A 14,950-nucleotide genomic window follows, 5' to 3' on the forward strand; every position below is an offset into this window, starting at 1 on the left:
CAGTCAAATAAACAAACTCTTGGTGTCCATATTGATGGCTCTGGAGAGTATCGGACTGTGCAGTGATGTTGCACACTTGGCCCTAATCTTTTCTTCTGCCCTTTCTTTCTAGTCACCTGTAACCTCTCTCAGTGCTTACAACCTGATGCTGTATATAGCGTAGTGAGCTTTGGTTACCGAGTTCTTTCCATTGTGAAATGCGTGTGCTGCTGTTCCCAAGCCCCCATTAGGAGGGTATGATATTGAAGGAGTAGCCTTATATCAGCTATATTCAGGCTCCCAGCTGCAGCAGCCAGGGGTGTATTTGTCTTTGTCTTTGGTGTGTGTGTGGGGGGGGGGGGGTAAGATGTGCTGTAAGGAAAATGGTTGCCTTCTTTGCATTAACTTTACATTTAATCTAGACGGTCATCCACATTTAGGCAATCAGCTTGGACCATTGGAGCTCGCGTGATTAGCACTTGTATGCCCTGACTGCTTTTGGCAGCCTTACAGGGGTCATGTTTCGTACAGATGAACTGTTTCCGAACAGTTTCTCCAGTGTGTTCGTTAGGCTCAGGCTTCATCTGAGCCGAGCGGGTTGCTCTTTGCACTTGCTCCTTCTCAAACCACGAATTAAATTCTTGCAGTTCTGCTGTTCCCACTGTAATATCTGGAACCGTAGACAGTAAGATAAGTTGGTTTTTAGAAGAGTTTTGGTTTTTTTCTTTAATTTTCCTTTGTATCCCAGTTTGGTGGAATCACAGAATCGCAGAATGACCCGGGTTGGAAGGGACCTCAAGGATCATGCAGTTCCAACCGCCCTGCTTGGCAGGACCACCAAACATACACATTTACTAGATCAGGTTGCCCAGGGAATGACTATTGAGATACAGTAAAGCAAGAGCCGGTGTCTCCAAATAAACCAGTGACCCTCAGTGCCTGTTCTGTCTGCTGCTGTTGTAGTTATAGCTGGTGGGAAATGTGCATACTTGCTTGTTAATACCTCTAATCACGCAATTAGCTTAGATTTGGGTTCAGGAAAGAATGTGAATCTAGCAAGTAAATCACTGTGAATGGTGATGACAAATCTACCTTTGTGCTGTAAGCATAGATTGTAATTTTAGCTTTCGGTAGGATAACACCAGGAAAAATAAGCATTTCTGCCCGGGTTTGAATCCCCCTGTGGTGCAAGTGGTAGAAGTGCCACTCTGCTACAGAGGAGACTCGAATCCCGGGGATTGGACTTGATGATCTCTAAGGTCCCTTCCAACCCACACGAGACTGTGATACTGTGATAGAAGAGGTTAAAAACCAAAGAATTTAAATGAAAGTCTCGACAGTGGTTTGAGGAGAGAGAAGAGGATCATCATCGAGAGTTACCAGCATTGAACAAGTGCTTGTGTTGCCTTTAGTAATGGGGGGAGGAGAATAAACCTTCAGCGGGAGGATTTGTTTGTAGTATGTATTTCAGGCAGGGATGTCTCCGAAATTAATCTGCATGGAAGCAAAGAGACGAGAACTTTTTACCATTAAAATAAAGCCAAAACAGCCCGTAGTTGGCCAGGAACATTGAGCGCTTGTTGCTATTGTACTTAATGCAGCTGCTGAACTTGAAATGGCCCCTACGCCCAGAGTTGGTTTTGTTTTTACTTGCATAGCATGAAATTGGCTGGTAGAGTAGACAATTAGAACTTCGGGCTAGTCTGAGGTCTAATGATGCACTATTTGTATGCATAAAACTCTCCTATGAGGTGCCAACATTTCAGTGTGGTATATGTGCCAGAAGTAGTTGCCTTGCCTTAAAGAGCACTCTGAAATTAAAGCATAGTATGCAGGACACCACTGATTGTTGCTGAATGACATTGTTGCTGTAGGTATGTCCTGATATACTGCAGTTGGCAATTAAAATTCCCAACTCTGATTCCCAGTGACTATCCTTGAAAATCATTGGCTTCATGGTATGATTTAGGTTAGATATTAGGGGCAAGTTTTTCACTCAAAGGGTGGTGACACTGGAACAGGTTGCCCAAGGAGGCTGTGGATGCCCCATCCCTGCAGGCATTCAAGGCCAGGCTGGATGTGGCTCTGGGCAGCCTGGGCTGGTGGTTGGTGACCCTGCACATAGCAGGGGGTGGAACCGGATGATCACTGTGGTCCTTTGCAACCCAGGCCATTCTGTGATTCTGTGTTCCCTTGCGTTTCTCAGTACTAATAGCATAGCTGAAACAGGCCCTGAAATTACTTGGATGCCTTTTGAGCTGAACAAGTTTTGTGCAAAGTCAGCTGCGTGTGTAACTTGAAAAGATCAAATTGAGTTTATGCAGAGACATTCTGATGCTTGACAGGCTGAGAGAGCTGGGGCTGTTCAGCCTGGAGAACAGAGAGCTCCGAGGTGACCTGATAGCAGCCTTTCAGTGTTTAAAGGAGAGCTACAGGAAAGAAGGGGACAGAGTCTTTAGCAGGGTCTATGGTGATAGAACAAGGGGAAATGGCTTTAAGCTCAACGAACGGAGGTTTAGGCTGGATACAGGTAGAAGGTCTTTTACAGTGAGGGTGGCAAGGCATAGGAACAGGTTGCTCAGGGATGTAGTTTATGGTCTGTCCCTGGAGGCTTTCAGTGTGAGGCTGGGTCAGGCCATGGGCAACCTGATTTGGCTGTCATGTCCCCATTCATTGCAGTGAATTAGACTAGATGGCCCTCAGAGGTCCCTTCCAAACCTAAGGACTCTATGGTTCTTATCAAAGATGGCTGTTTTCATATTATATTACACTTTGTGTTTTGGATATGTAGTGCTTGTAGGTTAGGTTTTAATATACAACTGATCTGAAAACTCTAAAGGTACAATGTAGTTAAGTTTGTGTTTTCCAGTCACCCTTTCTTTATTAAAAAGAAAAAATAAATAAAGGCCATAACTGTAAAAATACAGGTTTCATGGACTTTATTGTAGCTTCATATGTAACAATTTGAAATTCACAAGCACAACACAATATGGGTCGGTCTGTAAATCTGGTTGTAAGGGGCAATGTTTAATATATTAAAGTTTTTAATAGGTCATGGTGGGAAAAGAAAGAAGATAAAGGCTGAGCAGATCCGTTCAATTGCCTCGTTCCAGTTATATTACACTGTTTAGCCATCGGCTTCACGTTGTTAATCCCTGATCCTGCAAGCTGTTCTGTATGAGCACGTGCTTGTAGCCGTGCTGGGCTGAGAGCTGACGAGAATGTCACCAAATATAGATGCACCTGTGAAGAGTTCCTCGCAGGCATATGGCTTTCAGCTGCGTGCAGCTTCTGTGGGGGATTCCAGGGTTCATGGAGAGGAGAGTTAGACAGAAGCTTGGTTACCTGGTTTTGCTTTGTAGGAGAGGTTTAAGTAGGGTCAACTGGAGGAATTGGTCCCTGTTTTAGGTCTCTGTCGTGCTGCTCTGCAGGACAGTGGACTCTTAAATTTGCATGTGCTGCATTCCTGAATTACTTTTAACTTCAGTTTTTCCTTTTAATACAGTCAAATATTGGCAGCTTTCAAGATTTGCTGGACCCCCCTGTGGCGCAAGTGGTAGAAGTGCCGCTCTGCTACACAGAGGCTCGAATCCCAGGGGTTGGACTTGATGATCTCTAAGGTCCCTTCCAACCCGCACGAGACTGAGATACTGCGATACTGTGACTTTGAGGAGCATTTTTGCACTTGGAAAAATTAAATGGGAGTTTAAGTGATGCTGTAACTCTGGGTGAAGGTTTGCAAAGAGCAAATTCTGAAGAATCTACTGGCTAAATTTTAATTATTTTCCTCAAGTGGTTTGTGTAGATAAAAGAGATGATTGTACGTTAGAATGAGCTCTTTGTCAACTGAAGAGAATAAACAGTATCATTTAGGTAGCTCTTTTGGAATCCAGCATAGTTTGCACTGTAGTAGTAAAGGATCCAATCGCAGTATCACAGGCTCGTGCGGGTTGGAAGGGACCTTAGAGATCATCGAGTCCAACCCCCGGGATTCGAGCCTCTGTGTAGCAGAGCGGCACTTCTACCAATAAAATGATATTGCTTCAGGGAGTGTTGGCAATCTGTACGATGATATTGTGGGCAGGGGAAGATGATAAATGCCATTTCCTTGTTTGTGTGGTGTAATGCTGGCACTAAGGATGAGCTTTGACTGCCTGTGATGAGAAGTAAGCCACGTTGGTGCTGTTGGTAGTCTGAATGTCAGCTCCTGGCTCAAATCCCTTCATGCAGCGGTGGTGTGATACAAAGAGGGTGATCTTGGGGGTCCTGATGGACGAGAGACTCAACATGAGCCAGCAGTGCGCTCTGGCAGCTCAGAAAGCAAATGGGATCCTGGGCTCCATCAGGAGAGGGGTGGTCAGCAGGGATAGGGAGGTGATTGTCCCTCTCTACTCTGCTCTTGTGAGGCCCCATCTGGAGTACTGTGTCCAGGTGTGGAGCCCTCAGTACAAAAAAGATATGGAGATTTTGGAAAGGGTCCAGAGGAGGGCCACAAAGATGATCAGGGGGCTGGAGCACCTCCCCTATGAGGACAGGCTGAGGGAGTTGGCTGACAATAGCAGGACATGGGGAAATGGATCCAAGTTGAAGGAGGGAAGATTTAGGTTGGATGTTAGGGGGAAGTTCTTCACTAGGAGAGTGGTGAGGCCCTGGAACAGGCTGCCCAGGGAGGTTGTGGATGCCCTGTCCTTGGAGGTGTTCAAGGCCAGGTTGGACGGGGCCCTGGGCAACCTGATCTAGTAAATGTGTATGTTTGGTGGCCCTGCCAGGCAGGGGGGTTGGAACTACATGATCCTTGAGGTCCCTTCCAACCCGGGTCATTCTGTGATTCTGTGATCTTGGACTTTGAAAGGAGAGCTCTATAGTCAATGAGAAGCCAAAGTTGTGGACTCCTACCGCTGGTTATGCTTTTATAATCTTTGAACCAGTCTTGCTCATAACAAGTGTCCCAGCTCAGGCGATGTTTCATTCTGTTCTTACCGGAATAATCTGAATGGCATTAAGGCTTGTGCAACGTTTTCTCTTTAACCGTTCCATGCTTTGTAGATTGATTAGTCACCCCCTTTTGCACAATCAGAATAGATGGATGAACTGTGCACCCTAACTGGAATCCACTCTTGTGAAACAAAAATATGAAATCCTCCGGACCGAGTGCTGAATTGAAGGTATCAAATGAGGAAATGGACCAATTCCTTAAGAAAGATCTAAGAATGTCTGGTGGTACTATTTAAACTCAATGCTTAAATCTGATGGCATTGCATAGAACTTGCATTCATTGCATGTAGATGATGCAAGTCGGTTTTGCTGTGTGAGTCTTTTTGGAGGGAGAAGGGGAAAAGAAACATCTTGAGGATGTGGGCAAATGCTCTTGCATGGCTTCTTTAACACCTGATGATTGGTATTAACTAGTTGGGTGAATTGAACTCAAAGAGTTTAATCTGCTTCTATTTTAGAGTTTATAAACAAGAACGTGATTACTTAAGAACAAGTCTGGGTTGTTACATAAGTAAGGTTATCTTCTGAATTGAAACAACCAACTCTCCCTCACTCCATAGAAACAAATGGAGAAAAAAACAACCCACCAACTCTTTCGGAACTTACCTGATATATTCTGTGAGCTTTATATAGAACTTGATACTTAGGTACACCATCCAATTCTTATTCTAAGAAATCTAGCAATTTTATTTCTATCTCCTTGTTCTAATTGAGATTTGGATTATGCTATAAGGAAGATCTTCACAGAATCACAGAATTGTAGGGGTTGGAAGGGACCTCTAGAGATCATGGAGTCCAACCCCCTGCCAAAGCAGGTTCCCTACACCACATCACACAGGTAGGCGTCCAGGCGGGTCTTGAATATCTCCAGAGAAGGAGACTCCACCACTTCCCTGGGCAGCCTGTTCCAGTTCTCATCTTGGTGAAGACTGTGGACTAATAGGTTTTAAACTCCATTCATTAATAAAGCCAGATTTATCCTGGCATCCTGTAGTTCAGGGCCGGATGGTGGTGTTTGGTGTGTGTGAATAAAAAGGAAAAGAAGCAATAGTGGGTTAATAAAATCAATACAGTGTTCTTGTGTGTGTGTGAGTCTGGCTGTCTTAGTGTCGGGTTGTCTTAATGCCCCCAGAGCAAGAGCTAAACGTGTTTGGGAGGAAAATGGGACAGATTGAAAATATTTGATGAAATCTTCCTTTACAGCAACAAGGAGAAGCTTGCCATCAGCTGGTTCATGTGAACATCACCTGATTTTACAGCGTCTTAGTTTGAATGCAGCCTTTGTATAGCAGAGGCTACTTTTGATGTGATGTAGCGTCTCTGGGTATTTAGACGCTTCCATTTATTTCTGTTGTTTTTTACAGTTCCTGCTGAAAGTAAGCAAAGAATGTTTCAATATTAGGACTCCAGATTTCATGGGCAGGTGGTTGAGTCTGGGCTAGTTCCACTCTGCTGCCCTGTCTTGGTGCAGCCTTCTGAGCTCACAGAATCACACACAGAATCACAGAATGACCCGGGTTGGAAGGGACCTCAAGGATCATGTAGTTCCAACCCCCCTGCCTGGCAGGGCCACCAAACATACACCTTTACTAGATCAGGTTGCCCAGGGCCCTGTCCAACCTGGCCTTGAACACCTCCAAGGACGAGGCATCCACAACCTCCCTGGGCAGCCTGTTCCAAGGGCCTAACCACTCTCCTAGTGAAGAACTTCCCCCTAACATCCAACCTAAATCAACTCCTTCAACTTGGATCCATTTCCCCGTGTCCTGCTATTATCAGCCCTTTCGAAGAGTTTACTCTCCTCCTGGGTGTAAATTCCCTTCAGGTATCGAAAGGCTGCAATGAGGTCACCCCGCAGCCTTCTCTTCTCCAGGCTGAACAAACCCAACTCCCTCAGCCTGTCCTCATAGAGGAAGAGCTCCTGCTGAGGAAGGTGAACTGTAAGGCTGAGAACAGCAGGAATAAGTTGATTTTTATTTTCTATTTTCTTATTATTTATTTTCCTTACTGGTCTGATCACTAGCTAGGAGGCAGGGCTAGGAGGAACAGAGCTTTGACCTTTTGGTGTTTTTGGCTCTTGTTAGTTGCTGGCTTGAGGAATTTGAACGTGTTCCAGGGATGACATGCTAGCTGAAATTTCAGCAGGCTGAAAGACTGTAGTCTTTTCAGCTGGTAGTTGTTTCTGGGTGCTTGGTAGGCTTCATTGATAGCTGAATAATAAACCTTCTGCCTATTGTGTTACTTTTTTTTCTTTCTTTTGCTTTCTTTCAAGTGCTTCTGTGTAATAGAGAGGATTATTTCCCCTTCCCAGTTGGAATTGGTTCTGATAGATGATAATGTTTCTGTGATCAGAAGTTGCATGAAGCTTCAGAAATCACTTTGCGTTCATTCTAGATTTTTCTGCTTTTTCTATGTGCTTTGAGCAGGAAAGAGCTATACCATAGAACCAAGGAAGATGGGGATCCCTACTGAAGATCATAGAATCATAGAATTACCCAGGTTGGAAAAGACCTTGAAGATCATCAAGTCCAACCACAGCCTAACCAGTACCCTAACTCTAACAACCCTATACTAAATCATATCCCTAAGTACCACATCCAAACGGCTCTTAAACACAACCACTTCTCTGGGGAGCCTATTCCAGTACCTAACTACCCTTTCTGTAAAGAAGTTCTTCCTAACATCCAACCTAAACTTGCCCTGGTGCAACTTGAGGCCATTTCCCCTCGTCCTGTCACTTGTCACTAGTGAGAAGAGACCTGCCCCACTCTCACTGTAAGCACCTTTCAGGTACTGGAAGAGGGTGAAGATGCTTAATTCCTAGAGTTTCTTGAATTCATTAGGGTGGTGCCAGGTTCCTGCATTTCCAGGATTTACCTTGATCCAGTTCTTAGTTAAACCATCAGGGATTTGTTAGAAAAAGCAGAGTGCAGGCTGAATGGGACAGGGAGGCTGCTACGTTAAAGTATATTTCCTGAATGTATACACAAAATAACTTCATGCTGAATCTCTTGAATAGAGATCTTTAGCATCAAAATGTGGTGTTCTGCTTGAGAAGTGACAGAAATCTCATGCCCTTATTTAAAAAATAAAAGTAATGTCCCTCCTCCTCCCCCCCAGACTGAAATTGAAAAAACATGTCAGCATCATGAATACAGAACGCTGACACAGCACAACTTTGTATGCAGAAATGAAACTTAGGAAAGCTGTATATGAAAAACCTTGTGAAATTCCTTTTTATGTGGAGGTTTATTATTGTGCTTTATTATCCTTCCCCAGATTCACAGAGATCTCCCTGAAGTAGAGGCAGGGGGGTTGGAACTTCATGATCCTTGAGGTCCCTTCCAACCCAAGTCATTCTATAATTCTGTAGAGGTACCCAGGTTACTTAGTTGAGCTGTGCTCTACAGCTGGGGAAAAGAAATGAAGCACTTGGTTAACAGGATTATGCTGCAAGGAACGTAGATGGAGAGGAAAAATGGGACTCTGTCTTAATTATGATGTTTTAAACATCTACCTGTTGAGTTCAGCTGTTATCCTTGTGCTAGGTAATGGAAGAAGGTGAACATAATCAACAGGATGATCGTTGTGGTCCTTTGCAAACCAGGCCATTCTATGATTCTATGATATGATTTGTGTATTTACCTATTCCTGAATGTCTGATTTGGTTTATATAACCCCAGTTTTCTAATGACCTCAGATTTACGCTGTATCTTGAATCGTGGCAATGAACATACTTTCCTGCTCCCACTAGGAATGGACTAAATTTGTTGGGAAAGTATTTGGCAGTTCTGTTCAGTTTATTCTCTTTGAAAAAATATCTCAGCAGCTGGTTGCTATAGAATCACTATATCTCTTCCAGATTTTAATGTTTAGTGGGTTGAATACAGTGGGGAGGTTATTGGCAAGGTAACTGAAAAAATGTGTTGAGTTCCTTCTCTCTTGGGGAGATTCTGGCTTAGTGCCCTTTTGTGGGACTTCTTTATTACTGTTTTTCAATGGCTCGCATGAGCAGCACCGCTGGTGGATGCTGTGACCTTTGGTACCGTGTATCTGATTACTCACATTTTTGGCCCGGCTGTAGCATTTTAGTGTTACGGCTTATTTTCTTTCTTGCATCTTTGTGTGTCTGTTTAGTTGATCCGCCAACCTAGAGATAACTATGTCAGAAATGGAGTTGAACTGGGTTTCCGTAGTGGGTCTGCAACACTTCACTTTGGACTTAAACCAGTAACAAAATTACTTCTGTCTTGCAACTGTTGCGGATCACTTGGAACAGTTGCCATCTCCCAGTCTTTGTATGATCTTTGTATGAACCTGAAATTGCTGACTTCCAAAGCTGACCCTTTCACAAAGGGAATCGTTTCCAGGATTCAATTAAATTGACTTGTGCAATCATCTGGAAAAGAGAAATATTGAAGATCTGATATGCTAGCAAAGCTATTTTACTTTTTGGGAAAAAATGAACAACCTCAAGTGTAGGCAATTGTTAAGTTTGTCCATGTGTGTTACCTTGTGACTGGTGTGCTGTTGTAATGCCTGTTTGGTAATGTATTCAGGCAGATATATCTTGTTATGTCCTAATAATCTAAGCAGTTTAGAAGCCATCTGATAGCTTTCTTAATAGAAATGAAATGAATTTTTCCAAAAGGACTCGTAAAAACTCTGCAAGCTTCAAAATAGCCTGAAATAAGAGAACAGGTAAGTAGAACAGGAGACCTGATGGTTTCTCTGTGTGGTCTGATGTTTCCCATCATGTGCCTTTCCTACTTGTAGTTGTGATGTGCTACTTGAGAAAGTTTTTCTTTTTCTTCCATTGCTCTTGTTAGACGGTAGGTTTCTTCCTCATATTTCCCAACAATTAAATCACAGAATCACAGAATGACCCGGGTTGGAAGGGACCTCAAGGATCATGTAGTTCCAACCCCCCTGCCTGGCAGGGCCACCAAACATACACCTTTACTAGATCAGGTTGCCCAGGGCCCCGTCCAACCTGGCCTTGAACACCTCCAAGGACGGGGCATCCACAACCTCCCTGGGCAGCCTGTTCCAGGGCCTCACCACTCTCCTAGTGAAGAACTTCCCCCTAGAAATTATATTAGAAATTATATTATATTAAATTATATATATTATATACATTTGTCTTGAGGCACTGCATCTTCTTGGTAATGCCTGTGCTTTCACTGTTACTCAGTTTCCTTGCGTCCATCTCAACTTGATTGTTCCTCTTGGTACTTTCAGTTCTCTGAGGACTTTAACACTGCATGATTTGTCAGTGTTCTGGCTGCTGGCAATGACGTTTCTTGAGGACTCAATTAAGGCCTTATTTTGGGCTGCCAGACCATCAGGAGCTATTCAGAAGGCTAAAGTAATGACAGCAGTCCAACCATAACCTAACCATACTACCCTAACTAACAGCCCTCCACTAAACCATGTCCCTGAGCACCACATCCAGCGTAGACAGAGAAATGTGTATGGCAGTTATTTGTGCTTTTCTCTGTTATTGTCACGTTTTTAGCATTTAAGAACAGAAAGTTATAGCGGCTGTAAAATAATTAGTGAGATTTTTGAAGTAAAAAACATGAATTCTATGTATGTGAACTCCTGCAGCTCAGGACAGTTGGCTTGGCCATTGCTAACTGGAGGATTAAAAAGAAAAAGCAGGAGTATAAATGGTCTATTCAGTCTAGAATGTCAGTGCATCTCTTGGCAGTGCTTGCTGAGAGGCTTTGAGGATTACTTGCTGCTGCTGCTTTTTTCCTCCTAGAGCACATGAACTGGCATTTTTTCCTGGAATTTTTGCTTGCATAATTTGGTGTTTCCTGCTTAAAAGTTGCGCTAAAACAGCTGAACATTTCAAGGAGTGCTTTCAGTACTTGGGTTCTGAATGTGTCAGCAACTGTATTTAAGCAGATAAGAGCTGAGGCATGTTCTTGTAATTTTCTGTCTATGGGTGGGTACTATATCGCTTATTTATGTGAGAAGGTAAAGTTGATTTGGTAAGAGATTTTTGTTATTGCTTCTCTGGAAACGTGTGTGTCCCAGTGCCTTAGAGTGACAGAAAGTAGCACTGGAGCTTTAGGAAAATTAATTTCCTCTAGAAACCCAGTGGTAATTAATTTAACAATCTTGTTCTTGCTCTGTCCCACACTTCACAGAATGACCTGGGTTGGAAGGGTCCTCAAGGATCATGTAGTTCCAACCCCCCTGCCTGGCAGGGCCACCAAACATACACATTTACTAGATCAGGTTGCCCAGGGCCCCGTCCAACCTGGTCTTGAACACCTCCAAGGACGGGGCATCCACAACCTCCCTGGGCAGCCTGTTCCAGGGCCTAACCACTCTCCTAGTGAAGAACTTCCCCCTAACAGCCAACCTAAATCTTCCCTCTTTTAACGTAAAACCATTTCCCCGTGTCCTGCTATTGTCAGCCCTTTCAAAGAGTTTACTCCCCTCATGGGTGTAGGTTCCCTTCAGGTACTGAAAGGCTGCAATGAGGTCACCCCACTTCTCATAATATGCTGCTTAATGGGACCTGTTACGTCTGTTCACAACTTGGGAGTGGAATGTGTCTAGTAGAAAATGCTGTATTATCCTATTTGCCATATTTAGTTCCTCCTCTGGTTAAATAGCACTCAAGTTGTTGATTAGGCATGTGATCATTGTTCTTATGTCAACTTCATTTTAATGTTAAATGTCTTTAGCCTACACAGATGGTTAAGAGGAAAATGTCACTTGCCATTTCAGAAGGTAACTTATTAGCTGCAATGATCGGAGAAGGCATAGAAGCTTCAGTATAAACTCAGATTTCATATTCATGTCCTAACTCAGAAGGTAAATAATCAGAAATGTATTTTTAGAGTCCAGCGTTTATTTTTAACATCTTAGTGCTTGCCAGCATTTAGACTATGCAGTGCTGCACAGAAGCTAGCCAGCGTGTGTTGAAAAGCTGGTGCTGAATGTCCTGTCTCTGTAATGCTGGCCTTTGCTTTTTCAAGCTTCCTTCACAGCTGTCCACAAACCTTGTTGTATGGTGTCTCTGCTGCAGAGTGTGGCCTTCATGGTATCTTCTGCTGGAGTCATAAGACTTGGTTTTCAAGGTAAACTTGCCCTTGTTTTTAACATACCAAATAGAGAAATTTAGTCCTGTTCAGAGTGAGATCACCTTAGAGGTTGCAGTAGGTTCCTGGTGAAGTAATTTGAATGAATGGTGAATGGTGAAAGTAGGCATTTTGGCTGTTAAGTTTTTATCTGCTGCTACTACAAGCATAAGCTATGAGTCTGCAAATGAAGATTCCTCCTGCACCACAAATAGTAGAAACTTTTTATATCTATTATTCTCACATGAAGGCATGTTAACATTTGTGCCTGCAGTAGTAAGTAGATATAGTTGATAATCTTAAACCACAGATTTCTAATACACCTTCCCAAGTGTGCGTATATGTTCGTGCCTGATTAATGACCAGCAAATGTGATCTTGTTAGCCAAATGAAGTGGGTTTCCCTTTTTCCAAGCATTTCTTATGCCTAGCAATATGATTTTATTGCTGTATTAACACTAAGTGCCTGATTAAGTGACCAAGAAGTGGAGAATTGAGGAAAAGTAACATTGCTTACTCAGTGTGTTTTTTAGAAGAAACCTTATGACAGTATTGTTTTCTGTTTGTGAGGAGTGGTAACTGAATTAGATATGACATATGTCTGCCATGGATACAATGCTCACTGGGTTGGAAACAGTGCGACTTATGCAAACTGCTTAGATTAGTTTGGGAGATTACAGTCAACTAAATAGCTAGGAAAAAAAAAAAAGAGAATATCCCTGGAATACCTCCTTTAGAGTAGCGTATGTATAGCAGTCCTTCTGTTACACACAGTTGAAGGTTTTCAATCTTATTACAGATGCATACACGTGCTTTTTTGTGAGCTTACGCTCACATTAATTTACACTGACACTCACATTTTTCTGTATCTGCCTTTGCTGAGGGGATGAGTGTGAGGACGCCCAGAGTTCAGATTGTCTGTTTGTAGTATTGCCACTGGACAGCTTTCATGAAGGAGGATTATGCTATAATGTATGAGCAGGACTGTACTTATGTGTGTAGTTGGTCACTGATTAATAGCTAACATTCTTAAAACTTGCAAGTATGGTGGTTTTCAAGGAGATATTAAAACATTGCAGTCCAGGGAAATTGCTCTTTTCAGAGCTATTAACCATGTGTACTTCCCTAGTCATTTACAGGGAGGCCATAACAAAGTGGCCTGCTTGCCAGATCAAGCATAAGAAATGCCTGTGCATGTGATTCCCTCCCTATAACACCTGCATTATCAAGGCAAGCCATTTTGTCACCTATAAATACTTATATCCTGAGGATGGGCACCTCTTTCCTAACTGCTTGCTACAGGTACATTCTATAAAATGTACTGTCTTTGTCTACTGCTTTTGCTGGTTTTAGTTTGTGTGTGTCCTGATTACTTCTTGAATGGACTTGAAATAATTCCTGACTCAATCATAGAATCACCTCAGGTTGGAAAAGACCTTAAAGATCATCGAGTCCAACCATACTACCTTAACTAACAACCCTCAGCTAAATCATGTCCCTGAGCACCACGTCCAAACAGTTTTCAAACACATCCAGGGATGGTGACTCAACCACCTCCCTGGGCAGCCTGTTCCAGTGCTTAGCAACCCTTTCTGTAAGGACATTTTCCTGATATCCAACCTAAACCTCCCCTGGTGCAACTTGAGGCCATTTCCCCTTGTCCTGTCACTTGTCACCAATTAGAAGAACCCACCCCTTCTCTTGCTGTAAGCACCTTTCAGATACTGGAATAGAGCAATAAGGTCTCTCCTCAGCCTCCTTTTCCCCAGACTAAACAGCCCCAGTTCCTTCAGTCTCTCCTCATAGGGCACATTCTCCAAGCCCTTCACAAACATTGTTGCCCTTCTTTCAACCTGCTCCAGCACCTCAGTGTCCTCTCTGTACTGAGGTGCCCAAAACTGAGCACACTACTCAAGGTGAGGTTTCACCAGTGCCGAGTACAGGGGCAGGATGACTTCCCTAGTCCTGCTCACCACACCATTCCTGATACAAGCCAAGATGCCATTGACCTTCTTGGCCACCTGGGCACACTGCTGGCTCATATTCAGCCAACTGTCCATCAGTACACCAAGGTCCCTTTCCATCAGGCAGCTTTCCAGCCACTTCTCCCCAAGCATGTAGGTTTGCCTGGGGTTGTTGTGACCAAAATGCAGGACCCTACATTTGGCCCTACTGAAACTCATACAGTTTGCCTTTGCCCATCGATCCGGGCTATCCAAGTCCCTCTGGAGAGCCATTCTCCCCTCAGGCAGATCAACACTCCCTCCCAACTTGGTGTTGTCTGCAAACTTACTGAGAGTGCACTCAATCCCCTCATTAAGATCATTAATAAGGATGTTAAATAGAAGCAGCCCCAGTACTCTTAGGAGAAATGAAGTGTTCATAGCCTGCAGCTTCACGATCTCATGTTTGTGTGATCCTGTTTCCCCCTCAGCTGCTCAGTGCTGTTGTGGGATAGTAATTGTGGCATTCAACTGCTTCTCACAGAATCCGAGCTCTCTCAGTAAAACTCTTACTTCCACCTATGAGATTTCTATTTGCAGTGGGAAGAACCTGAACTTCACAGTGTGTGTGGTTTGAAGGAATCTGTTACATAATTATCTTGCGTTTCTGCTTTAGTGAAATATATGGAAAGTTTTTTTTCTCTTCAGTTTCTGTAATTTCACTGCTGCCTTTAAACTCCTTATTACTGCCATTAATCTATTTAGCAAGCTAGTCTCTGTGCTTGTATCTTAATACGTGAAGAATCTTTTACTTCAACAAAGACTCAGACTTCACCTGTTGTGCTTGTTTCTGGTGGCAATGTTAGAATGCATTTTTGTCTTCTAGGAATGAAGCTTATTGCATGTTTCTAGAACTTTTTGGTGGCATTCAACC

The 14,950-nt window shown here is 43.3% G+C and overlaps 1 protein-coding gene across 14 annotated transcripts in view; it reads left to right on the forward strand.

Annotated features, from left to right (window-relative positions):
* The window catches only part of LOC146762588 (intersectin-1-like), a 69,497-nt gene that overhangs the window by 1,639 nt on the left and 52,908 nt on the right, over window positions 1-14,950 (forward strand). For 2 of the 14 annotated variants that reach the window (XM_085528589.1, XM_085528610.1), the window contains exon 2: window positions 11,973-12,074. The exons of the other annotated variants lie outside the window; for them this stretch is intronic. The gene's annotated coding sequence lies outside the window, so the exon portion shown is untranslated. The remainder of the gene's footprint in view (window positions 1-11,972; window positions 12,075-14,950) is intronic. 14 annotated transcript variants of the gene reach the window in all.

Source organism: Coturnix japonica, chromosome 1, assembly GCF_054131305.1.
Source record: "Coturnix japonica strain WE chromosome 1, WE-NBRP24, whole genome shotgun sequence".
Classification (NCBI taxonomy): Eukaryota; Metazoa; Chordata; class Aves; order Galliformes; family Phasianidae; genus Coturnix; species Coturnix japonica.